Here is a 27,596-nt window from a genome sequence, read left to right on the forward strand (position 1 = left end):
TTATTGCCATGTTGGATCTGATATGAGAAGAATCTCTAAAAAATGTGAATTGGGCTCATGCACAGTGTTTCAAAGTTATTTAAACTGGGAAAGACACTTTCTTTGAGTGTACAAGATGATGCTCACATGAAAAATGTATTAGAGTGAACTCAATAAAGCCAACGTGACGCGCGCTCAGCTTCTCTATATTTAACCCCGTGATGATGCATCCTTTGTGTTATTCTGACGGCATCAGTTCCGACTTGTTGAAAGTGTTATGTAAATGTTGCCAGATCCGACCTACTACTGTCACGAGTTTTACGTAAAAGTAACTCTGGGACCTACTCAGTCATGAAACCAACATATTACACTGTCAGTAACATTTAAGCGGTTGCGTGTCTCATAGAGACTCAGTACTGACGCTCTTCCTGTTACGAACCCACACATTACAGACAGATGATAATTAACAATAGACTGCCATCATGGCTGGATTTTTTTGTTAACAATGCTGTGATTACTTCCTGTAAACATGCGCTCTGTTTATTGAATCCAAATGTTTACAGATGTTTCACAATCATAATCTGAATCCAGAATGTGTCATTATTTGGCTGATCATGCTCCTGCATCTGCATCTTATTTTTCTTTCTCCCACCATTCCCCCTTCTCTCTGTCTCATTCTAAAGCCCCTTGGAATCATGATTATGCACACCCAACCATATCATCTACAAATATTTGTATGCAAATGCCTGTTTTCGTATGCTGCTCTAATTAAGGCTGCTAGTGGTTGACATAGGCTAGCTAACAACCCGTAGAGTGTTCTCAGAAGGCAGAGAAATGAGTAAAACAACCGATGAACACTGCTGCTCAGCGTCTAACCCTTTCCCAAAAGACTGGAAGCTTGTGTAAAACAAAGACCTGCCTGCATTTGCTGCCATTGAATTGCTTGGAACTGACCTCCCAATGGGGTAACAGGTAAGTTAATTAGTCATGCATCAGCCTATCCTTGGCCAGACTTGGTCTCTGGTTGAACAGGAAACTTGGCAATTTTCCCGTTTTGCACTGTGGTGTTAGCTTTAGTGGGGCTGGCTAAAGCCACTGGGAGCAGGCCTAAGCTGCGACCTGATGTTTGTACATTATAACCAAGTGTGCCAGCTTCCTGCTTGTATTATTTTTGGACTGAACCCAGGGGAAATGACTGAAACTTTGTTACTGTCAAAATTCCCTTCATTTATCCTCTCAAAAAGTATGGTTTTCCATCAGGCCCTTAGGCTATTGTGTTTTTATTTACTTTTTCATTTGTGATAAAATATCCATGCTATTCACCAAAGGCCTACTGGCCTCAAGTTTAGATGAAATTAGAAATCTATAATTCAGTTCACACTTCAGAAAGTGTGCCCAGCAGAGTAAATGTTTGGCGAGAGAAAGAGAGAGACGCCACATACAGAGAGAGAGGACAAGTAAGGGAGAGAGTGGAGGGAAGGGAAAAAAAAGGGAGAGATTTAATTTCCTACGCCTCAGCCGATCACACTGCTCGTGGCACAGTAAAGTCCCCGGAACAAAACACAACCTTGAATAATGAACTATACGTGCATAACAATATATTCCCTTTTTCATATGAATATCAAAATGAAAAAGGGAAGTTGGCTGCGTGATAAAAAAAACTCTGAACAACAAGGAAGAATAAACTCCCAACACAGACAGTTTGACGAGTCATGGCGTGAAGCCTAGAGAAGAGTTCAATGCTTGATCTTCTGACATGATATTTGACACATTTCTCTGATATAATTGCTTATAGAGGAAACTGTGTAAGCCTTTCCACATCACCCAACTTTTCTCCTCAAGCCTCTGCCGGTTGATATAGTCACTTCAAAGATCCAACTTAGTGGGATGTTATTGAATTTTTGACGGGGGTGGAGGGCGGGCTGGAAGAGATATTGCTCAGGAGTTTTTCACCAACACTCAGACCAATATCATCAGATATTAAACATGGGGAGAAATCACTCCCTTTGAAGAGCGGTATAGAGGAAAAATGAACAAAGGCAGGAAAACACAAGATCTATTACCTCGGATGTTGACACAAAAATATATATATATCAAAAATGGCTCGGGGCGTGAGCGCCTTTTAAACAGATTCACACAAACACTATACCTTTTCATTCCATGCAGCTCGGGCGTGTTGAGCTTTGTGGAGTTTAGCACACTAGCAGACACTTCATCGAACGACACAAGTAAACAGAGACTCCATGGAAAAACGGCAGAATACAAATAATACTCCTGGGTTGTCAATTTCAAAATCCGGTGACACTTAGTAGGGCCTCAATGGTGGTGTGACTGGCATGAGAGGTGAGTGTGCAGGTAATCAATGTCAATATCAGTCATTTGGTGTTTGTGCGTCGTTGCGCGTCTGACCTTGCCCAGACTATTGCAGGGCCTTTGCTGATAGAAAATAAGTGTTACCCAGTGTTGCAGAGTAATTGTGTGTCCACTGCAGTGCACTCACTCTGCAACTGAGGGCCAGACGTGTGTAAACACACAAAGATGGTTATCGCGTTCACTCACTTCTGCGTCGCGCCAGTGACACTGACACGCGATGTTATATTTCAGTCATGAACAAGGTTATCATTAAATTTATTAAATGGGTGCCCCCCCCCCCCCCCCCCCCACCAAACCACCCCTGGAGTATCACAGAGTAATAACCTTAATGCTGGTAATATCTGTCACCTTTAATTTCAAACGCTTCTCGTTATTTTGACGGGGAACACCAGAGGTTCTCTTTCACCATCTTGTCATGTGTGACACAGATTGAGTTTTTCTTTCGTCATGCTCTGATTCAAGACAAAGCCAAAAACGCTGAGCGATATTCTGGGGAAGGAACGTTCCTTTTATATTATTTCATGAATTATGAATTACATTCATCCAAGTCTGAGAAGATGTGTTGCGCTGTAAAAACAGAGCAGAGAAATTAGTATACTGCTGCAAATTAAGTATTGCAAAGTACCCACTTTTTTTCTAATACTATAATACTGTTCACCAAAATTGTAATGCACAGTAACTTAATAATTAACTTAGTAATTCATTTCATACAACTTTAACCCTTTACTCCAGAAGCAAATATTTGACTCTTTACTCCTCTCCACTGGTTACAATTCAGATCACAATTTGTTATACTCTTCATTCTCACTGCCATCTGTACAGTAGGTACTCCTCTAACATCACTTCTCAAAGTGAGGGCTACAGTAGTATGACCAGCCAGAAAGTCCAAGTCAGGGGCGGATCATTCACAGGACTTTCCCTTGGAGACTGGGATCGTTTCCCATTTGTAATCCTGAGTCAAAAGCAATTAGCCAATGTATGTACATCTTGTAACTGACGTCACGTTAGGTTAAATTACATATTGTATTTTAAAGTAATATCTTTTCTTAACCCAGCCTAGTTTTATTTTGCCTAAACCTAACCAAAACCATGACTGTTTGACAATGATATGATATGTCATGATAGGCAGAGTGAGTGTCAGTGTGCTCAGTGGTGTAGTGGTCCCTGGAGAAGTGGGTATACACTCAATTTTTTCCCTTTTTTAACGCACCCAAGAAAAACGCCCCGTTTTAGAAACAGTGACATGTAAGACTACTCTATTTAGTTTACCCAAAACTCCATCAGTAGTATTTGCTCATTGTCACATAATCTCTGCTACTTGATCTCAGGGAGGAAGGATTATGAAATTACTAAACCGATACTGGCCCACAGACCAGTGAGAGACAACTATGCATTTTGTGTGAACTATTCCTTATTCCTCCTTAACTCTGTCCTGACCCCTGGACTTCCCTTTCACATACACATCCTACATAAAGAACTCAATGTTAATATTCCTAAACATGGCAGTGTGGTTATTTTATCTGCTTTCTATTAATTGTTTTACATATATTTTGTTGTTCTATTCTGTTTTAACTAATCTTTTATCCTAGCCTTTATTGTAGTCTATATTATTTTATTCCTCTTATTAAAGATTTTAATAGTTTCATTGTATTTCATTGTCTTCATTTATATTCTTTTCTAGTTTCTGAGAGCAGTAACAGGGATGAGTTGATGTAGGAGATTTTCTTCATTGAAAAGAAGGTTTTAATCTCCAACAAATAGCTTTAAGTTACACCTACATGGCATTCATGCAAGAATATGAATGTACCACTGTAAACTTGAAGTAGTGCATTTAAGGATTGAAAGCTAGCTTTCTGTTTCCCTCCTGTCACATAACTCCACTTACATGACAGAAGTCATAATGATAATGTTGAGTAATGTCAAAATCAGTGGATGTCTCTGTCAGTTACCATTAACTTTACCTGGCTGACTTGCTTGATATTAGCTGACATGCCACAAAGCAAGACATAGTTTAGTTATTTACAGACAACATTCTACATCATTAACTAGTTAAATAAGCGTTTCATACACTGTATGAAAAGTGGGGTTTTTGTCAGTATGCGACACTGTAGATTGTCGTGGAAGTTCAGGTTCAAATTATTTATTTATTTAAAGATTCTCTCAAGTTAACAAGTTATGTTTGTGTGTATATGTACATATACATTTATAATGACCGGGTGACCAATAGTGACAGATCACGAGTGACTTTTCTCATTTGAACATAGTGGTTTCATTTAAGCAAGTCCACACATCCTCTGGTCAGGTGTTGTTATGCTGCTATTCATATGATAATTGGAGCCATTAGCACCTCTGCGAGCTCCACATACGTCATGGTTCGTTTCCGTCAATATGTGGCACAGACAAACGAGATGTTCACTGGCTGTAAATTGTCATTAACTGCCGAAAATGAGGGAGATTTCCGGGCGTTGATGGGGACGAAAATCCCATTTTTCATGCACTGATGTTTCTGCTTTGCTCGCGGTCCACGGCAGCGAGTGACGGCAGCACCTGGGCGGCCGGGACTAGTGGGTTTGGTCAAATGGCTGTGATTGGCTTGATGGCTGTCAGTCAATCTAACTTGACCAATGGGTTTTCATGTATACTCACCGTACTGAGGTGCGCTCCATTTCAGTGAGCTGGTACACCGCCAGGGCGGGCAAACGGTTTAATACCATAGGAATAGGTGGGGGGGGATGAAATCACCTTGTTGTTCATCGGTGTGACGCTACTGCGTGCGCATCAGGGGGGATTTAGAAGTGGGCATACACAATGCTGACTGAAAAATAAGTGGGTATACACCGTATACCGCGACTTCTGTAATGGTATCAGAAAAATCCTGCTACCACTAAAGTAAGTAAGCTACTTTAAACCTTCCCTGGATTAGCTGAAAAATAGGGCTGATGTGTGGCTGATATGTATGTATCTGACAACAGTAAAGTAGAGTAAAACTAGCATTTACAGCATTAAAATGCAACTTGCATATTAATACAATATTAAGTAATATTAATCATGGTTGATGGTAAAACAGTGACAGGTGCAGGATACTTTTGAATTGGCTGACAGTACTCCCATAACGTTGTAAAGTTAAAGTGGGTTTAAAACCATCACCATGAACATTATTTGATTAATGTTGAGGCTATTTCTTGGTTGTCAAGTCCATAAAAGTCAGATGGTACTGAATTAACTGAATACGTCATTGAATACTGAGTCTATATTTCCAACAAAGCCACTCTAGTCAGTCTTGGGTGCTACCATTTGCCAACAATAACTCAAATAGCTGCTCTGCGACAAAGCCAAAATTGTATTGATACATTAAAAAAAAGTGCTTTTCATGGGTGACGTTGGTTATTCAGAAATAAAAAAGACAAAGCAGTTTCAGTTCATTTTCACTGTTAACACTTTAAACCAAAATCAGAGACCATATCCCTACAGAGACTTGATTTCAGCCCGCTTCAGTCTGTTGGCTACCCTCGGTTTAATGTGATGGGCAGTCCACACATGCAAAGCGCTGGGTTTTCTGTCATGCCTTCTAGGAATAATAAAAAAGCATTTCTAAAAGCAATAAGCTTGTCTTATTAAAGTAAATCCTCGCACTGCCCAGAGGTGAGAAACTAAGCAGTGTGAATCCAAGTCTTTTCTTTCAAATCATTTAATGACCTAATGCAGCTGCACTGCCCATTTATGGCCTAAGTCCACCATTTTCTTCAAATAATGACACTCGTGTGAAATTGATTTCACCTTTCTGGCAGGTATTAAACATCTTAAATGGTTTGACATTTGCTGCTTCACATCCTTAAATAAATCTAATGTTTTCTGTAATCTGAGTTTCATTTTAGTAGTTTAAAAGGTTTTTTGGAATAAAAACATTTTCTATGCAAGCACGTCAAAAAAATTTAATTAAGGAAAGTAAGATAAAGTTATAAACAAGACACAACTGGACCGTCTTATGCTGCATATTGAAAAACACCAAAACTGATCAGTCATCACCGATGACCGGCCTGACCAGGCTCAAACTTCTGAGACATCAAGTTGACATCTAAAATCAACTATTTCCAGGACACTCTTCCTGGAAATCCCTCTATATTTTCGACTGCTATGTGGAGGAGCTCTTGAATTATTCAGTCTTAAAACTGTGCCTTTGTATTGATATACAGATTCAATTATGTATCGTGTTTCACTGTCTTTCCTTTGAATTGATCCGCCCTCTCCAATGGGCATTATCAGCACATTGTACAAGTCTTTCACAGAATTTGAAAATACTCTCCATCAACACAGTGCCAGGAAATACTGAGTACTAAGTAGATCATATATATAACCTTCAAAGTGCTTTTTTAACAGATACGACAGTTTGACGAAAATCTACTCAACTGGACATCTTCATCATGTTAATTACAACTTTTCATGCATCCAGATGCACAGCTAAAATGGCCAAGCACAGTTATCTCTATGAAACTCAAAGGTGCCACACAGAGAGGTGAGGAGCCACATCGGCGAGCCTTGTAGGCCATCTGCCATGGCCACACCTGAGAACCACATCTGACAGGCAATTAATAAGAGAGCCTCTCGCTGTGGTGGCCAACCTCTGTGGCATATGTAGCTCTGATGACACTTGTTCATCTTGCATCTTCTTTAAATTGACCTAGCGGAAACAAACCATGCAGCATTTTCATTACTGCTTTGTCACATCAAAGTGGAAGAGTAGAAGTTTGTAGAAATTGTGAAACCTCTACTCTGTGTTCTTGTTTGGATAATTAACTTGATATTTTACTATTTTCTTGCTATTTATTGCAGCTGCATCTCTTTGTTAAGGTAATAACTAGATATTCTCACATTTTTTAGTGCAGTGTTTACAGGCGGTCAAGTCAAAAGGACGAATACAACATTCCTCCTTTGCACTACAGTGCTGGACCAAGGTTGTTCGTAATAAGAGATTAGCTGTTCACAGCGGACGTGTAGTGATTTTGACAGTAAGCAGTCTGCAGAATATTCTTGATCATGGACTAAGGTTGTTGAAACAACTAGAGGATAGTTTGAAAGCTTATTCAGTTTGTTGCTGACAGATGCTCAATATGTAACATCCAAGTGTGCTGTTGGTATGAAGAGATGCTATAGGGTTCACATCTACGCATGTTCCCCAATGGAGATTTTGCTTCTTACTTTGCTGTACTTGGAGCCCGTTCTCACTCCCAGTACGTCAAATGCAACAGCATAGTCAGTGGTCAAAGTCAAAGTATAACCAATCATCACATCCTTTCTGGAAATCTCCCCCGAGTGCATTATTATTAATCGTGAGAAAAGTCTGAGTCACAGTGGTTGTGATGGTTGGATGGGTCATATGTAGGGCTCTCCCAAAAGACAAGTTTAGTTTTAGTCCTGTGTGTGACCGTGTCAGTTCTGATTTGTTAAGTTACATAAGTGAGATTCCTTATGAAATGCAAGTTACCTAAGGGATGTCATAAAACTTACCCAAGTTTGTAGTAGTGCGTAGTGTAGTTATTCTAACCAAAAGCACAAATTTTTCCTTAACTCAACCGAGTCGCTAGTTTTAACAAATGCCTCAACCTATCAAGTAGTTTCTCTGCCTAAATCTAACCAATAGTTTTGGTACCTAAACCTTCCATACTTAAGTGATTTTGAAAACCTTGTCAGTTATTACATATTTATTATTGCTTATTTGATCCCAAATTTGCACATGCAAATTTGATGCTAGAGAGATAAAAAGAGGATCATACTGTGAAGCGTAGGGCCACTTACCAAGCTGCTGTATCTGACAATTATTGGAGTGAGGACACTTCGTTGATTGCCAAATTGTATGGTCTATATTAGTTTACAACTGAGAATCTGGCACTCTGGTTAGATTTATCCATGTGCCAGGTCCAAATTGTCAGTGCCTGGTTATGGACTGTCACTGTGCTGAGAGATTCTCCGAGGTTTGTTAGAAAGAAGTCAATCAACTTGAGATCTGGAGAAGAACGTTGGTCAGTGTTGTGAGAGTGATTACGCTGAAGAGATCCTGAGACAGGTCAGCACTCAACCTGGATTTATGCGCGCTCCACTAGGAGACACCAGTCATCAGTAATGGAGAGAAGGTGTTCTGGGCAGCTGCTGGAGTTTTTGAAAGGTGAGGCTTGTCTTAGTTTATAGATATGTCTGCTGTAGAGCATGACGTGCAAATACTTTGGCCAGTGGCAGCCAGCCTTTGGCACGATGGGGCACACTCCATAACAATAATGTCCCTTTATGTGTGGACAGGATGAAAAAAAAAAAGCTCCACTTCCCACTCCCTGAACTCACAGGAGAATTATTCAGGTTTATTCAAGGAGATTGTAGGAGTAGGTGAGATGTGAGGCTGTTCCTACATGTTAGCTATGCAACACTAAAGTGTAGGCCACACTGAGTTGAAGTTGTGACAGAGATGTGAGATTTTTGCAGACAAAGCCCCAAAAAAGTCTCTAGTTTGTCAGTCCTTTTGATTTTAGCATGCATTTAGGGTTACAAGTGTACATGTTAGAGTGATGCTACAAAAAGGTTTGCTGAGCTGCATGGCTGTGTCACATAGAAGCAGGACGGTGGCTCCAAAGTTAAAGGATTAAAGGCACCGAGAGTGAGGTTAATTGGCTTACCGGCCGGACCTACGGGCATGGAGGGAGCACACTATATTTGCCACAATATCAATATCTAGGATGTCTCTAGTGTTCAGCAGTGTTGTGTAAAGGAGAGAAGGAGAGTGAGCCCATATAGTGTTAATGAGTGCGAATAAAAGTGAGCAGAGGCCTGGTTTAGCAGAGTTTTGTGGGGATGGGATCAATAAAACATCACCCTGATTCTATCACAGCCACTCATCCAAACATCTAGGAGCTGTGTCTGACGGACTGTAATTATCTCTACTGCATACAGCTCTACATGCCTGCATTCCCACTGATGATAGACATGAAATGGATTATTCGTTAATAATGAAGAAGACATGTGTTTTTCATGCCAATAGGAAAAGCCAGGGTGCTGGATGGCCCATGTCGTGATGTGATGGAGCTTTGCCGTCGCTCTCAGCAGTCATGAGAGAGCAGTCACTTTTCATTTACACAGCCTTGACGAACCCTTATTAGGCAAATAAATGGTTATGTAATAAACGCACAGCTGCCAGCTGGTGCACACGTCTTTGAATTATACTTGCATGTATCTGCATTCGATGTACTAGGAATAATACATGCAGTCAAGGGAGTAAACTGCGATGACGAGATTCATTGATTTAAGCAGCAGTGGACCAAAGTTGTTTTTGTATAAGACTTGAAGGAATGTGTGTTTCTGAATGCTGCCATACCAACAATTAAATTGAGTCTATAATAGGTCTTCAGATAGTGGCCACTTTATTAGGCACACCTGTACAATGTAATGCAACCCAATCCAACAAGTGTAGAAGTGTGATTAAAATGTTTTAGCATTGAGGTCATACAGTGGTGGTTCTCAAAATTAAGGGTTTCCCACGAATAGAAAAAAAAAGGGTCAGTGACGTGTATTTTCAACTTTAAACCTGATTTATGCTTATATATCAGCAAATATGACAAATATATAAAAAAAGAAACAATATAATGACAAATTAATGCCCAAACTTTGATACAAGTATAAGCAAACTTTAGAAATGGAAAAAAACAACAACTATTTATCAACTTTAAAAAAGGAGCCACAGATGACTTGGACTCTGGGAGGCACTTTAAGTCGGTAAACAAGATTCACACGAGGCAAAACATTAAAAGAAAGATAAAATTCAGTCACGCAGATATAAAAAGAGTCACATGCTGTGCTGTGCATCCCTGTACTAAAACAACTGTGACTACCTCTACAAGAATGTTCTTTTTTTAACTTTGCCAAATATTCTTCCCTTAATACTCTCTCTCAAATTAAGAACCACAGTAATCCCAACAATATCAGGATAAAAATATTAATGAAGTGATTAAAGGGCTGTGAAATCAAAACAGGCAAAAGTCCAATAAAATATGGACATAAACAGCAAATATTAAAATTTGAGGGAGTGTGCATCGTGCATCTCGTCTCGCATATACATCTTTAAACATTTTGAAAGAACACACAGGGAGCAGTGTAGCACACGAGGACTTCAGTCATGACCATGGAGAGTTGGAACCGCAGGGGGCTCATGTGGAAATGAACTGCACTGGAGCTTTGTACATTACAGTGGCAGTTACACTGAATCTGCGCTTTCATGACAATTTTAATAAAATTACAGCATGAGCTGATGCATTAGCAGTGCTGCTGTAATGGGCTGTATTAGATTGCACATATGTACCTAATAAAGTGGCCACTATGTGTGTCACATGTTGGTTTGTCCTCACAGCGTGTCAAGTCCTGAATAGGTAGTTTCAGTAGCTTCCTGCTAACTTGTATCAGTTATGTCAACTGTAGGCACATGTGTAGGATCAATGTCTCTAAACATCACTGTGTCCAAGAACAACATGGCTATTATTGATACAGTAAAGCATTCCTTTACTATCCTTTGTGCAGTTCCACACAGCTAAATCTTTGAGCTCTTGTCGAATGTGAATCCATAATGTCAATAGAGCAGCAGTTCCTGTTCTGGGCAAAAAATCAATTGTGAGCGAGCCGACACATATGGTGGTGCTGTGTGACTTTTTGTGAGGTGAGTGAATAACTGCTGAAACAGGGCCGACACCACTTAACAACAGTCCCTCGAAAACATAACTAGGACTCACGGTGCCAAAAATGTCTGGTACTGGTGCCAGAATCACTCCAAAGAAGATGGCTCAGGAGCGAGAGGGAGCCATTATCAAAACAAACACTGTGCTATTATCAGTCGTGCCGCCATGTTGTGTGCTGCTGTTAAATGTCAAGATTATCTGTTAAAGTAGTCAGTCCAGTGCTGCAAGAGAGGCAGCACAAATATTCCATTTGTACCACTGGTGATAGATTGTTACCATTCTGATCCATTTGTCTTGTGAATTCTAGTTGTTTTGATTATGTCTGGACTCACCCAGCTGTGCCGTCGCTTCGATACATTTTTCATAGCATCGTCCATACACTTTAATCTCAAACAGCAGTCTCTCTGGTCATTGTCTGCTTGAAGTGATTGTTAATTATTGATCAGTAATTGAGATCTTTTAAAATGGCCTCCATTAAAATTCACTTCAGCTGGAGCTAGGCTATTTAAAATTGCATCTTATGTCTTTATAGCAGCTAAATTGGTGTCAGGCAAAAATGTAAATTCTTGTAAAACTCCTTTTGAAAAAAATAAATACATGCTGATCTCAACAGGTGAGCTGCCTGATAACTAGCAGTTTCTGGGAGGATAAAAAAGGTTGGAAAAGATTCAATATGCAGATGTCCTTATCTCTCTCAAACACTTTAAGCACTAGGCTGAGTGGAGAGAAACAAAATCACTCTCTTTCCTCAATAAAAATGGCATGAAGGGAGAAAGTGGCTTTGAAAAAATCTACTACACTTTGGGCTGATTCAGCCAAGATTGACCTGATTTGCATAGATGACTGGCACGTGACAGTAAGCTTCTGCAGGTGAAGCAGGATATCTAATGCGGCTCAGGCTTCACTGCTGCTCATTTTGTATTCACAGAACACACAAAGTAGAGGCAATTTTGACTTCGAAGTATTTACTGTTAGCCATTAGATATTTTTAGATTGAGTGGACAGATAATGGATGGAAAAATGACTCCATGACTTTCATGAAATGTTGTTAGGAAACTAAAAGTTAAATAAGCTCATGTTGATGTTTAATTCGGTCAGAGTCACTCATCAGCAGAATGTTTGCCTTTTTGTCATTTTTGCCATCAGCTGTATGAGTCACAAATAGCTGCTATCAGCACGAATGTTTGGCTCGCCTCTGTGTTTCCCATTGCCATTTTATAAGATCTATTAACGTTTCTAGGAATGTTGCTCGCTTATGTTTCTTATCTTCATTTGACTGATCCAGCGATTGCAACCTTGCAAGATCTTGACCTTGTAAACTGGCTTTTAACTCCACTTGCTCTATATGTTTGAGTTGAACTGCCTCTGGCAGCAAATTGAATTACTACAGTATTAGGTCAGAATATAACATCAGACCATTGCTTTGCAAATGCACAGGCCTCTTCTCTAAGGCTTTTATGATAACCTACCAACTAATTTGATTATTACGCACAATTGCACGATCATAATAGTGCCAGACTTATATAACCAAAACACTGTGTTAATAATTATGTTGTATTACATCGATATGCCTGCCAGAGACTAGTTGGAAGTGAGTGGGGGGGAGAGAGAGTGGAGTCATGCAGTCAGTCACATAGCTGGGACTGCCATCTGGGTGTCACACATGCAGAGTCAGCCACTCTTGTACCGAGTCATGCTTTCTCCATCACTGGTCGGTTCTCCGTGAGTCAGCAAGTTAACCACAGCACCCTTTGGACCTTTATAGTTCAGCAGGGCAGGCATCCGCGGCAAGGCAGTCTGGCTTTCATCAGAATCTAAGAAGTCATGGTCCTTAGGCTTTGGTAAAACGCACAGGACTGACAACATTTTGTGTACTGAAATGGACCAGAGCCTTGACGTGAACCATAACAGTAGTCACACTGTTTTTGTCTCAATCAGCAAGACATCAGAATTCATTCTCTTTTGACACAGGGGTGAGCTCACTTCTGATTGTATTGAGAACTGAGCTCAGCTGTTGCTCATTTTAGCTAACTCTGGCTGGAGGAATATTTTGTTAAGAACATTTTACTTGTTTATGGGAGCACTTCTAGCTGGTCAAGCCAAAGTCAAAATGAACAGCTAAAAGACTATTTAGTGGGACAGTGTTCTCCCTAGTGTAGAGATTTGGGATTTGCATTTACCGTAGTGGAGGAGCCCCTCCAGAGGGATGAATGGCACAAACTGAAGAGTAGAGCTTTGAAACATTGCCACCAAACTATGCCCGACTGTTTTCAGTGTGCAGTATCACCAGGAGGGATAATCTGTGAAAGTAAAATCACTGCTACTGGCAGAGACAGTCAGTCAGTGCAGTCTGGCTGGTCCTAGAGGCCAACATTGGAGTGCGCGGTGCCAAAGCAGATGAGGCACTGCTGGTGTGGGTCCAGAGCGGCAACCAAGGCAAGGCTGAAATAAACAAGTCAGCCACAGCTGTCTGACAACATCCTTTGCTGGCATGTAGAATGGTGTGATGTCATCGTATAGTATGATATGTTATAGTCCAGTAATTCGATATGAGTATAGTTTGCCAGCTGCCAGTCATGACAATGCACTGATGTGTCATTGTTGATTATGATATGCCAGATAATATTATATTGCCATGGATGCATGACAGTATAGCAAGATATGTCATAGTATTGTATACAATCTAACAAAATATTGTGATGCAATTATGTCATTGTATATTATGCCTGAATACTGTGATGTCACAGTATAGTGCGATGTCATAGTAAACGTTGATGTTATAGTATAGTGATGTCCTACTTTCCTATGACATGTCATAGTACAATACTTTTTACAATGTGACATCATTTACACCTCATAGACGATGAGTTCAGAGGTCTTGAGAAAAATACATGTGAAGACGAAAACGTATATCACTGATGAATCAGTCAGTGGATGGCAGTATTGCATATAACATTATGATTTGATTGTGAATAGCTCGTCTCCAGAATCAGGGTTGTTTTACAGCCATGATGTAATCATTAAATATAGTCATTTAAATGCTGTTGGACTAATGATTATATATAGGTAGACATTTCCTGTAGGCTCACCCTGATTTGCTTTGCACACACACAAATATTTGTAGTGTGTTGGCTTATCTTGATACACAAGTCACATGAATTATATAATCTAACAACAGCAATCTGTAGTGTTTAAACATTTGGAGGCCAGCTGCTTATATCACTGGGTTCGGGAATTCCCTGCACAGTTTGGCTTGGCTCAGATTACCCTGCATGTAAACATTTTCTGGCAAGGCATAATGCGTAATCTCATCTCATTAAGCCACTGTTAACAATGCTTGGTCAACTGTGACTTCTGCATGTGCGCATGAATGAGAAAACAACTGGGCTGGAGAGCACTTCTCCCCTGTCGATCCTCTGTCAACTATGAACTCATAGGAGGGGGAACACGACCTCCAAACATTCATCAGGCAGCCCTTGATGAGTCAAAGGGACAGAGGGGCACTCTGCATTGGGGAGTAACCTCCAACATGTGACAGCAATCCTCACTCTGGGTATCTAATTGGTGCACATTTTTTGCTGTGTGCTCCAGCATCACCATTTAACTGACAATATCTTTAGACTATCAGTATAACGAGGTTCATTTGATTCTTGCTGCGTTGGCAAAGAACTTTCCTCCATTTAGTGTCCTGGAAAAGAAGTTCTTCAGGGATCCATTAGGAATTTCAAGATGACTGTCTCCAATATACCAGTCCAATTAGAATCACTCACTGTCCTGACTCATTCCTTTTTGTGGGGGAGACTTTTCATGTCGAGGACCTTCTAGGCTTGAAAAAGAATTGATGACAACTTTTGCAATGGATCACCCTCAATCCTCTCAAATTTTACAGGAATACCAGTTGTGATTACTTATTCACCTTGACAAAAAGAAGCCGCAATGTCAGCAGACATTCCTGCACTTTTCTGAGAGGTCATGGCAACAGAACTACGCGCAGTGTACAGAAGCATACAATTGTATTTAAACTTTGAGTGCTCAGAGGGCTTTCAAGTATCTTGGATCTTCATGTTTGATGAAAATAATATTTCAAATTCTGCACATCCGCATGACTACATGCACAGGGGACCTCAACCCTGAAACAGCAGTTCACGACTTCCAAGATGCAGCGACCGTATGTTGCACCGGAGGCTGCGTGGTTCAGCTCTGGTTCAGCCACTAAGACGCTGATGTTAAAGCTTGAAGCCCTGGGCTCTTGAATTATTTTGTCGCTGTTCTCCATCACCCTCAGTCTCAGGAGACACAATCTCTGTGGACAGGGGGGATTCACTTCAGTATGTAATTGTTTGTGACAAGTGAGTTCACGTTGGTGCTTGGCCCACAAACTCTGCTGTCAGCATGAAATTTTGAGGTTGGAATGAACATGTTTGTGAAATCCAGAGAAAAACATAGAGGGACCCCTGATCTCTGAGTTTCTCTCATCACTCTTACCTCAGGCAAGACCAGCGTGAGCTTAGCACTGTAATCTAAAGAGAGCTAATGACAGTATCACTGAGGTGAGTGCGCTTCTGTCTCTTCCTTCCTCTATCAATTTTACAGTACATTTATGGATTCATGTCATAATGTTTTATTTTACATCAACCGGAATTGGAATGTGGCATATGGAAAATGTTCAAATGGACGCATGGAACGGGAAAAATGCAAAATCGGTTTTGTCCTATAATTCAGCAGTGATCACAAGAGGTACTAAAGAGCCGCAGAGTCACGGAACTGACTCTGCGGCTGAAGCTCTTGAAACAGGTATGAGCAAGAGAACGTTTCAAATAATTCCAGTCTCCCAGAATAATACAGTGACTCATAAATATCACCTTACTTCTGTGTGAACCAAAGTGAATATCAGATAGAAAGCACTGAGCAGAGCTTCACCCACTCACCTTTTATTTATATTGCATACTTGGCAGAATTCCAGCTATATATAAAGTGAGGCCTTAAATAGTGGAAACCCATTTCTTGTTCATCCTCACGAGGTCTAACTGATGTTTCAATCATGCCGTCAGCTGGCTACACGTGCACTCAAACTGTTCGGTGAGTAAGTTGGACTCATTAGACCTAAATCATGAAACAGACCAAAAACATCATGGGTACACATCTAACAAGCTATAGTGATATCGGTGTGTGTGATACATCGGTTGCAATGCACAATCTTACACTGCGACAGTGATACACATTAGTCTCACATTAACAGGACAAAAAGCCTTAGACTGGTAGAGTATTTTTTGTAAAATATATCATGGTTTTATAGGGCAAAGACAATAGGAACTAATGGAAATAACTTGATTAGATATGTGGACAAATTAAATTAGGAATAATGCTTATTAACATTGATAGATAGCTGATAGCTTTCACAACCACCTGCTCATGTGAAAAACATACTCTGTATGTCCAGTGTAACTGTAGAAAAATGTCTTATATATCCACATCCACTCAAGATGGAACCGCTGTAGTGTGTGTGTGTTTGTGTGTGTGTGAGTCAGATGAGTCAGTAAAGGGATAAAATGATGTAAGTAAATTATTTTAGAAAAGTGATAGTTAAGAGATCGTCTCTTTTTATTGCTGGCCCAAATCCAACCCAGGCAATAAGGAAGCAGTCAGAAAAAACTCAGTCCAAACAGTGACCTTTAAACCGCCTGAAATCATTCCGTTCTGTAAAAAGGAAAAAACTGGATGGTCAGTGGTTATGAAAACCTACAAGCGCTTGGAACTGGCCTTGCTTCAAATCCATTTTTAACCACCTTCCTTATCCTCTAGATTTCGCTTACAGGGCACAGCATTCGGTCAATAATGAAAAAAATTGCCTTCAAACAGATAGACTGCTTCAAACAGCCTGACTCCAGCATTGCGTTTGGGGATTGCTGCTCCTCCTTCAACACAAATTGCTCCGCGGTAAGTTAACTCTGCTAAGTTTTTCCTTTAAACTCCTGTTTATAGGTTACCAGCAGCCTGGCAGGAAGGACAGTGTGTAAGACAGCGGAGATGTAGAGAGGTGCCGGCTTGTAAACCATCAATCAAAGAAGAGGAGAGCTGACAAGGTTTGTACTGACCCCACACACCTTAGCAGCATCCTCGCACCCAAACTGTCATCTCAATGTCGGTACAGGTCAATTGCCACCTGGGCTACATGGAATCTCTGCAGCTTCTCTCCTGAACCTATCACTGCCATCTGCCCGTAGTCCCAAAACGTGCTTAAACAGCTTCCCTTCCCTCAACACAGTCAGACCACTCTGCAGATATTTTACCACTAGGCTTATTTGGTACATTTAACACTAGTGTGCAGAGTTTCTTTCTTTTTATAGTTGGATATCTAAGGACTTCACTGCCGTGGCCCCTGACAACAAGTTAACAGACACAGAAAGCACTCACAGAAACAAAAAGACACATAAAGAACATGTCAACACTCCCACTGGAAACTCTGATGCTGCACCCACTCAGAGCACCTCCAGGCAGCTGTGCAGAAGATGATGGATAGAGGACGGGTCGTGATCTTGTTTATCATAAGGGAAGTGTGCCTGGTGTTTCTTAATACCCTGCAGGGACTGTCTCTCAATGGACAGCTGCTCCTGAGCTCAAGGGTTGTCCCAAAATGGCATAATTATAGGTTCAAATGGAGATCTGTGCAACCTTAATGGAAGCCCCGTGGTTTGCCCTGCTGCACCAGAATCACTCCTGTCATGCACAAAATCTTTCTTTGAAGTGACTCAAATACGATCTGTACCTGGCCCAAATTGGAATAATGTGCCGAGTATGTGAGTTGACCTGGGAATGTTCAATAAATACTCCAAAAAGCTAACATTATCTTATCTCCTGGCTTTCACCTGAGAGTTTTTCCACATCGGAAGACTTCACACAGCTTTTATTACCAATGTCTGATATCCTGGATAGTGTGACCCACACATTAATGTGACAGGCAGCAAAAAGCTGGTTTGGTCACCACAAGAGAGTAGTTTGGTAAAGTTAGAATGAAACATCGTGATTCTTTATTTACCACAGACTCTAACAAGACTATTGTATCTGTATAATACTGTCTCTTTGAGGCTTTGTGCTAACAACACTGTTGTGAATGGTATCCTTGTTTATTTAACTGCATGAGAAGGAGTATAAGCAGCAGTGTAACATGTTCACATGCAATGTTTGCAGCCTCGCTTATATCAACCAGAGCTATACTGATGAAATAAATACACAAAGCAAGTTAAGTTCTTGCAAGTGGTCAAAGTCTCAGACCACCAATGGGCAAACACACAAAGGCTCCATAACACTGCAGGTATTCCACAGGTCCAGAGCAAAACTCTGAGATGTCTAGAATATACTTTTTTTAAAAATAAAAATGTACCAAATTACTTAGATCTGGTTTTTGATCTATAAAAATAAATGAATCATGAATTAATGTATTTTCCATCCACAGTCAACTAAAACGATGATAAAAATAAATGACTTGGCTGGCTCAAGCAGGCGTGCTTTTGATGGAAAATGTTCAAAGACCAATCCATAGAGAGGTAAAGGCAGTTGTGTATATGACTAGATTTATTGTGATTTTTTTCTTTTCCTTTTTAAATTTTTTTTTTCTGTGCCGAAGTGATGGCCATGTATGTGTTGTTGACGTATATTGAGCGAGACAATGAGCAGATTTGGACGGGGTTATATGTTTATACGACATGATGCTTTTGTAAATAGTTTGAAAACCAATAGGTGTATGGTTAGTGCCAGTTAGTGGCCCAGTCAGCTGCTTAAGATCCTTTTTTGTGACTGGGGGGCCTACCATGCATGTTACCTTGCACATATGATAAGTGTCTGTACTCTGTGCTGTAAAGAAATGTTTCCATCATAGAACTAGTGCTGAATATTTTCCTCGCTTCAATTTGCAGCTTGCACAACATCTCTTTACCTCTTGTCACCTAAAATCACACCTCTAAGTGCATCTTATTCCCACCACCTCAGGAAAAAATAGCCTCCAAACTTTTTTCTTTTTTCCATCCATCAAAAGTAAGGTGATTAATTAAATCCTTACAATGTAACTTAATGAGGGCTTCAGTCAGGCTCAATTCTTTGAAACATACCACTGCTTTTTTACTGTAACCACTCTTAAAGAAACATGTCCAATTATTCCCTTGGTTATCGTAAATTAATGTACATTGAACTGATGGAATAGACTAATTTACAAAGTTTAAGTTTATTAAAACAGCTTTTTCTCCACATTAAATATCTTCTATTCGTGTCCATATATTCTGTAGCAACTACTCACTTTAGAAGCATATGGAACATATATACAAGTGACAGATATCATGTCGTATCCCAACACAACAGGCTTTTTTCACAGCAGATGTTATGACTTATATTATGGTAGGAAGAGTGCAGATGTTACCAGCTACATTAAATTATTTCTATTCTGTTCACAATTGACAGTGAGCCAGCATGCACAATTGCAGGACCCTGAAACTCAGCAGCTAAATGGAATTCAGCCATTTTTTCTTTTTAGATTTTATTTACACCTGCACTTCCCCTGCTGTGGCATGTCAAAACGCCCTCTGTGAAAAATGCTTATACCGCATAAAGTTTTGCCTCTGGTGAGCTCCCAAACCAGAATTTCAGTTTTTATGAGGCGGCCTCAGATTTCCAAACCAGCATGAGAGATTATCACGTCTGATAAAACACCTAAACAAATAGCAGCTTAGAGCACAAAGCTTCAAAATGTAAAATCACATTAATTCACATTATGTCACAATATATCAATCAAAACATCCCACGTCACTGGCCTCAACTCACAACCAAAACAAGCTATTATTAACAAAACATAACAGGTAAGAGTTAAATCAATACAGACAACAACATGCAGAAACAAGTTGCTTGCACTTTTTGTTTCAGGAATCCAATTTTGTAAATCACCTCTGTACTGCATTGCACAGCTCCTTTGCTAGTGGTGTAAAAGCCAACACTCACCCGATGCTACGCATCACACTTTGGTGGAGTAAAAGCTAATGAGACCATCAGCTAAATGGCTAACTTAGCACACAGTTAGCAGCAGTTATTTTCTTTTAAAAGTAAAGGGATATGCATTTTTATGTACCGCTTTTCCAAGCTACTGACCGCTCAAAGTGCTTTACAACAATTGTCACATTCAACCATTCACACACACATTTATGCACTGGGGAGGGAGCCGGGGTTTTGAGCCAGCGACCTTCCAATCACTAGACGACCCGCTCTATCTGTATTCTGATATATTTGCAATGAATCAATCGACATTTATTTATACTCAAGATGACTGAGGGGTGAAGCAAGTAAAAAAAAAAACAACAAAGAAAGGAAAAAACAGTCCTTAAATCATAAAACTGTCATTGTACGTCAGTCTTCAAATAAATATAGTCAAGTAACATCGAGTCAGAAAAGAAAAAGAAAAATGTACAAAGAAACACTTAATAAAGTTCAAGTACTCAAAATTTGGAAGAAAAAAAAACCCAAAACAAAACAAAACCCCAAACTTGAATAAATGCAATGAATTACATTCCTCCACAGTGTGATTCAGGCTGCAGAGACGTTAAGCTGTAATTAAGCTGCCAGTTAGAGTTATCTGCGTTGGAGCTGCCAGGTGGAGGCAATAATACACGACAATGGTGACGACTGCAGCCACAGCAGATGTTTATAACAGCAGTGTAAAGACAGTGGAAGTTGTCATAATGAGCGTCAGGACCTCACTGAACGACAGACTGTTTGTTAGAGTCGGATGAGGAGAGACGTCCCGGTGCGAGCCGCTCCTCTCTCCGGCCATCCAGCGGCTGGACTGCGAAGTGCAGCGCCGAGCGCAGCATCCCTGCCGTCTCCCCTCTCCTATCCTCCTCTCCTCTCTTCTCCTCCGCTCCGCTCCTCTCCTCCCCTCTCTCTCCAGCCGTCGCCGGGAGCTGTGAGTGTGTATGTGTGTGTGTGTGTGTGTGTGTGTGTGTGTGTGTGCGTGAGAGAGTGAGAGTGTGCTGGTGTAATCTGACAGCACGCCGGGGCTGCGTTTCCTAAGAAAAGCTCCGCTCTCTCTCAGTTTTTCCTGCCCGTCTTATTGGCGCTCTCATTGTCTTTGTCGACAGTGATAAAGAGAGCAGGTACCATCTGTCCATCCCGGCCATTTATTACGACTGTCCTGTTTTTTTTTTCTTTTTTTGTTTGCTGCTCTTCACAGATGTTCTGTCAACACTTTTTGGGTGGTGGTGGGGCGGGGGGGACTCTCTCGGTTCTAATGGAATTTGTTGTGGCTGTTTGGTCTCTTCTCTCTTTCAGTTCAGCAGAAGGGGGCCTGTTTTTGGAATAAGAAAAAAAGCATTGCTGTTTTCTGACTTTGAGGGAAGAAAGAAGGGACTCCTCTGGAATTTCTTCAGGAATTTATTCGGACAGCTCCGGTGAGTGGACATTTTGATACCAGACATCTTCACGGTTTTATTTGAAATGCATGTGTCTATTTACCACACTGACTTTATTTATGCGAAGAGAGAAAAAAAGAAAGAAAAATAAGCAAATTCCTCATTTCCCATTCTTCTATTTTATTTGCAGTTACCGGGGCTTTGCATTCAACCGCCTGTGTGCATAGTAAGTAGTATAGACTTTTTTATTTCACCTGCTTCTTCTTCTGTGAATTTTTGAAAAGCAGCTCGTCATGTTTTCATGTGTGTGGACAATGTAAGTGCTGGGCTTGGTGTCCGCTCCAAGTTATGTGTCGTGCCGCGATGTGAGTGAGGTGCCCGGGGCGCATATTTCTGCATATCTTCCAGCTGCGTTATGGATAACGTAGCGGCGGTGTGCTGCTCGCCGTTACGCTCCAGGTGGTGGCGAGATATTTAGATTATTCTTTCTCTTTGTTTCTTTTTTTGTCTTCTCTCTCTCTCTCTGTTTTTCATCGCCGTCATTTGTAACACACACACCGTGCTCACAGCGCGGAGCCGTCCGCCTCTCCAAACGGCGCCTTCTCTCTCCTCAAGGATGCACAAGCACGCACGGTGCCATTTCACATTCCGAGGATATTGTGTGTGGTAGTTGCAGGAAAGTTTGGTTAAATGTTTGCGCCCGAAACACATGAGAGGTGGTGGTGTGGGGGGGGGGTGTCTTTGGATGGATGTGTGCACGCGTGCGTGCGCGCGTGCCCAAGGGCTCCTCACTCAGGTGATGGAGACGGTGGGTGGGCTGTGACTCACCCAGTTTACCCGTTTTGCTGCTCTTATCTGACAGGCTTTGATGTGAGATTTGACTGGTGATTGACAGCTGCTCATGCGCAGTAGTGTGTCAGCAGGGGCCTGTGTGTGTTTTTTTTTTTTTGTGGGTTAGGTTTTTTTTTTTTTTTTCCCCCCCCCTCCATCCCTGCCAGCTATATTTGGAAAAAAAAAAAACATTCCATGATTTATACAACTGCTTTCTGTGTGCTAAAGAGTATTTGTCAGACTACTACTGACAAGTGATTCATATATATAGCCAATTACCCATGATTTGCAGTCACACTTTGCAGCCCAGAGAGAAAGAAAAAAAAACCAGAAGTGGGAAAAAGCCTCTAAAAAGGCGAGATAATGAACTGAAAAGTTTGTGCGCCTTGGTGTCTTGTAGCAAGCCAAGCTGAGGAGAAGCAATCGCAAATGAGGGCAAGGACAGCTCACAGAGCCAGAGAGATGTGTCTTGCCCGGCTAGTGTAGAGTGACAGAGGGCTAAGTGAGCATGACCATTGAGGAGAGGTAATAGCATTACGGTCTGCCAGTCATGAGGCGCTGCAAGAGATAGGCTACTGTTGCATTACAAATAAAAAGAGCTAAATGGGAAGCAGACAGGAAGCTGTGACATGAGGGCATGAGGAATTTAACACCTCCCGAAAAAACGGCTCAATAATGTACTTTAGCTGGTTTGTAGTTATGGTACTCATTGTGTTTCGATATGAAGTTGTTTGGTGCTGTGCCATCAGTGTTACTGAGATGGGAGTTTCCTATTTGAACTGTGATTAAGGCTGGATTTTGTATTGCTTCACTAATGTTGCCCCGGGGTTAGAGATTTGCTGATGCTGAGCTTATTTGGCTCTATCTATCTATCTATCTATCTATCTATCTATCTATCTATCTGTCTATCTGTCTATCTGTCTATCTGTCTATCTATAAATAGCAGAACACTAAGGAATATAGAGGCACTGTGGACATCATCCAAATATGAAAATAAACAAATCCAACAGAAGCACCAATGGGAGACAAACACACATCCTCCCCCTCCTCATTCAAAGCGCTATTGCTTGCACAATAAATTGCAACATGATGAAATGTTGAAATACAGCGGTCCTTTAGGCTAGTTATCCCCATGTGCTGAGACAGTTTGGAGACCAAAAGTGGATCTGAATCATTAGCTGTCAGGCGGTGAGTGTCTTGTGAAGCTTTCAAGGATTAGTCTCCAGGTAAGGCCGTCCCCCTGCCGTCCGTTACCCAGCAGCGCTCCCATTTTTATAAACTGGCAACATTCTGCAATTTTCCTTCCCGTCTTCCCTTTGAGTGATACTCCCAAAACCACTCGCCAGGGCCCGCATCAATCACTGCTGGATGGGATTTGAGCAACGGCTAGAAGTAGTAAGCGGGGAAGACAGGTCTGCTTGTTCACAGTTTGCACAAGCTACTTCACAGTGACCCCCCCAACCCCCCAAGAGCCATGGCCACGTGGTGCCAGTGAGATAGCTGAACTTTTTTCTGTATGTCTTCTTCTCTCATTAATTATGTCTGAACATAGGTTGCACTAGTGAGACTGTGTTAACAACACTCCCACTTTACTGCTGCCTGCTGCACCTCCCTGGAGAGGAGCAGCAGTAAGCTGTAATTATGGTTTATAAACTTCATCCAGGTGACATAATCGGGGCATGGCTGAGATGGCGAGGGCCTGTCAAAACAGCTGCTAATAAATTTATAGCTGTTTTTTTTTTTTTTTTTCTCTCTTCTGCATCGCATATTTCTCAGTAGGTCTTACTGTATAGATACATGTTTTCTGGATGTCGCACTCTGCGCTTGATTTATCCCGGCCTCTTTGTTAGTATACATATAATGATATAACGGCTCAGAGGGAAGACGGGGGCGCACAGTGTTAGAGGAGAGCAAATATTTCCCAATTCTCTGAAAAAAAGGAGAAGGCAGGACAAATATAGAAGAGCAGCGGCTATATTATCCCAGTGTTTTTACTGTGAGGAACACCTTGATTGCGGTCCAAGGCTCGGCAAGCCGAGTAGCCGGCTCCCAGGGGCCGCTCTATAATGAGGATGCGCTGTCAGATAATTAGATACACCTGACGCAGGCGTTTTCAGGAAATTTTGATTCATCCCAAAATAAAATGTCTGTGCCTGCCAACATGAAAGCAGGAAAAAAAGAAAAAATCCCGCTGTCACATTGCCTCTCTTCTGATGGTGGCAATGTTTTATTTATTTATCCACATCTTAATGCTCTTGGATGAGGCGGGCTTCGTTTTGCGAGAGCTGATGCGTTAGCTGCCAAAGTTTGCCATCTCTTTCTCATCCCATGCAGCCAAGACTCCCTTGGCGGCGGGGCACAGGATACCATCTGATTCTGAATCTAAGAGTGGTATGACAGGACCCAAAAAAGCATGCGCATCACATAGCTGTAGATGTAACCAGTCACGTGTCGTAGCGCAGGTGTGTGTCGGGGCGTGTGTTCCTCAAATATGTTTCAGCACAGAAACTAGATGTTTGGAGATTTAGAGTGGGATGGATGTTAAGCCATTTCATGCACATCATGTAAAGCGAGAAATTAATGATTAATTACATTCATGCCCACACATACGCACGCAGACAGATATTTATACACAGGGCCACGCACTCAAGCACACTCTTACATGTAATTTCGTTTTTCTTAGTTGATGGTTGGAAAATGCTTTGGAGATGAAACCCTCTCACCTGTGCTGTTTCTTTATTGGGCACACGGTTCCAGTCATAAATCAGGTGCTCGTTAAGTTGCTAAACAACAACTTTAGCCTTCTGCAGGAGACATCAGCGCTATTAGGCCTGATGTATGTCGTACAGTAGGAAGGTGAACTATTGCTGGGCTTCACAGTCTCCTGTTATCCAATTAAGAAAGTTTTTTTCCTCATATTTTACTCTGCTCACATATTAGCAGATGACTATAAAAACTAGAGGTTATCACACTGTGTCACCTGATAGCTGAGTATCAACACTGCAACAAGCCTCTCTCAGGGTAAGACATGAATCAACAGTAAGCCATGATGGATGTATGCAAGTCGGTATAATTTGCGCTTGCAAGCTGAATCTAGTTTGCATGGCATATATTGGAATAAATGTTTTCATTTTTGTCTGTTTCTGGCTGAAAGAGAAGCATTTTGCTGTTATCGCTGACAGACCGGGAAGTTTTCAAATTTGCTCAATGAACTATGTGTGTTGGACTGAAGACTTTATACCAGGATGTTTTTTTTTCCCCTAGCAAGTTAAAGCCAGACTGTGCAACATTTGGTAAACCATTGGCCCCAGTTGGCAGTTACATGATTATGAGAAGAGTGTATGTTCCTGAAACATGATAAATAATGAATAATAATGCTACAGGACCATCATTGAAACAAGTATTTTTGTTACCCAAACTTAACCAAGTATTTTTTTTTTTTTTTTTTTACGTAGACCTAACCAAGTATTTCTGTTACGTTAACCTGGCGGAGTATATTTGATGCCTGGTCAGTCAGTTTCTGGACAGTTTCAATGATGGTCCTGGAGCAACATTTATAACGACACTGTAGTAACATCACATACACCTGACAAAAGCATTACAGTCAGTGAACTGGCTCTGTATTGATATCAAGCTAAAGTTGGTGTCAGTTAACATTAGCCACCATATACTGAGCTATGTATAAGAGAAAACATTGATTTTGTAAGAGAAAAATGGTGTTTGTTCCAAAGTCAAAAACTGCATATTAGTCCTTTAAAGTGATTAAACACAATATGTGTGTGTATTCAAGCCAGCTTATCTTTTTGTAGCTCTTGTTTTCTCTATTATCTCTCTATGTCCAGATATCTGAATGAAAATACAGATTGCAAGAACTGCAAGAATAATCCTCCACAGAGAGGACAGCTAAGGTGCATCCAGACCTCAGCAGCCGTATTACTGTACAGCACATGTCTGCTGGCAAATATGATGTCAGTTTGATCAAATCATTTGATCTAGAACATATTGTCTCCTCGTGAAAAGTCAACAAGGTTTTCTTGGTTGGCCTTTCTTGCATCACTGGTGAAGCAGTGGGAGAATTTCACCGGTGAGAAAGTGTCAAAACATTTCACAGTCGGTGGTGGTTTGGTTTAAATTGCTGTCAGTTTCTAACTGCACAGTGTCCGAAGTAAAGCTGCAAGGCAAATGGGATAATATTTTACCTATACAAAGGAAATCCATTACAAATATTGATATGTTGCTGACATTTGAATGAAGCCACACTATGGATGTTGGTCTGCTGTACTGTTGCATGCTGTATTAGCATGGACTGTAGTTGTTGAAGTGGTATCTTTATAGTGCATTTTATAGGCTATCTTTACCCTGAACCCATGACATAGTCACCAAACAAATGTTTGTGTTCTATGGAAGGCCATTATTTCCCATTACGTCATTTCTCTCTCACGGAAGCTAGAGTTCTAACTCAACAATCGATGATTTGGAATTCATCTTAACAAGGAAATCTATGGCGGATGTTTCCCTCTCTGCTCGACTCACCGTATCTGTATTGCCTAAAAAAAACCTGCGTCTGTGTTGTGCAGCTGAATTTCATCAACGTTGCTTACTCGCTGCTCTAACAAGACAGGAACTCATGAAACTGATGGAAACTGACAAAAGACAAAGACAAGAAGAGATCAAGTCAGCCCTGCCTGAACTATTGACTGTGTACAATGTGCTGGACACTGTATCATGAACGTCTGCGCATTAGAAGGCAATCCTCTTCTACTGCAACACTTTCTGCTGCTTTAAAGTATTTATAAAGGTGAATTAAAAGCTATATGACCCACTCAGAGAAATATGAATATTTATTGGTAGAGAAGTGCTGTAGTATTTATTGCAGTGCTGCTACATCAGATTGCAGTAGGCTGTACAGGCATCCATGGTTCCCACCCCTTGCATGTCAGCACAGCTAGCTCGTAGTTTCATTTTTGATCCTATAGGTGCTAGCATAGATAATGATAGCCCGGTCTGCTTTTTAAAGAGCAAAATGCCCAGCATGATCTCACATCCTGACCTTTTTCACATGTTGTGGCTATTAATCGCCATAAATATCTCCATGCCCTGCAAGATTTCAGAGGTTACTGGAATGTTGAGTATTGGCAATATAGTCTATGGGGATATGGTGGCAAGGAAGAAAACAGAAAGGAATAATGCAGGCAAGCTGGAGCCAGGGTACTCTGCACAGCTCGATGCTGCTGCCTCTAACCGACATGAACAAGAGAAATCAATTAGACCTACTCGGTTGCTATCCAAGGGACTTCCACCATGGGAAAGGCTAGAG

At 41.1% G+C, this 27,596-nt stretch overlaps 1 protein-coding gene across 37 annotated transcripts in view; it reads left to right on the top strand.

Annotated features, from left to right (window-relative positions):
- Positions 1 to 27,596, top strand: part of LOC119027522 (receptor-type tyrosine-protein phosphatase delta-like) — a 402,917-nt gene that overhangs the window by 17,464 nt on the left and 357,857 nt on the right. For 27 of the 37 annotated variants that reach the window (XM_037112788.1, XM_037112801.1, XM_037112795.1 and 24 more), the window contains exons 1-3: positions 21,037 to 21,193; positions 21,369 to 21,487; positions 21,639 to 21,674. The gene's annotated coding sequence lies outside the window, so the exon portion shown is untranslated. Of the gene's footprint in view, positions 1 to 17,042; positions 17,144 to 20,830; positions 21,004 to 21,036; positions 21,194 to 21,368; positions 21,488 to 21,638; positions 21,675 to 27,596 lie in introns of those variants that run through there. The other 10 variants (XM_037112815.1, XM_037112826.1, XM_037112813.1 and 7 more) reach the window with 3 other exon arrangements.

The sequence above is a fragment of the Acanthopagrus latus genome, chromosome 10, assembly GCF_904848185.1.
Source record: "Acanthopagrus latus isolate v.2019 chromosome 10, fAcaLat1.1, whole genome shotgun sequence".
NCBI classification, from domain to species: Eukaryota; Metazoa; Chordata; class Actinopteri; order Spariformes; family Sparidae; genus Acanthopagrus; species Acanthopagrus latus.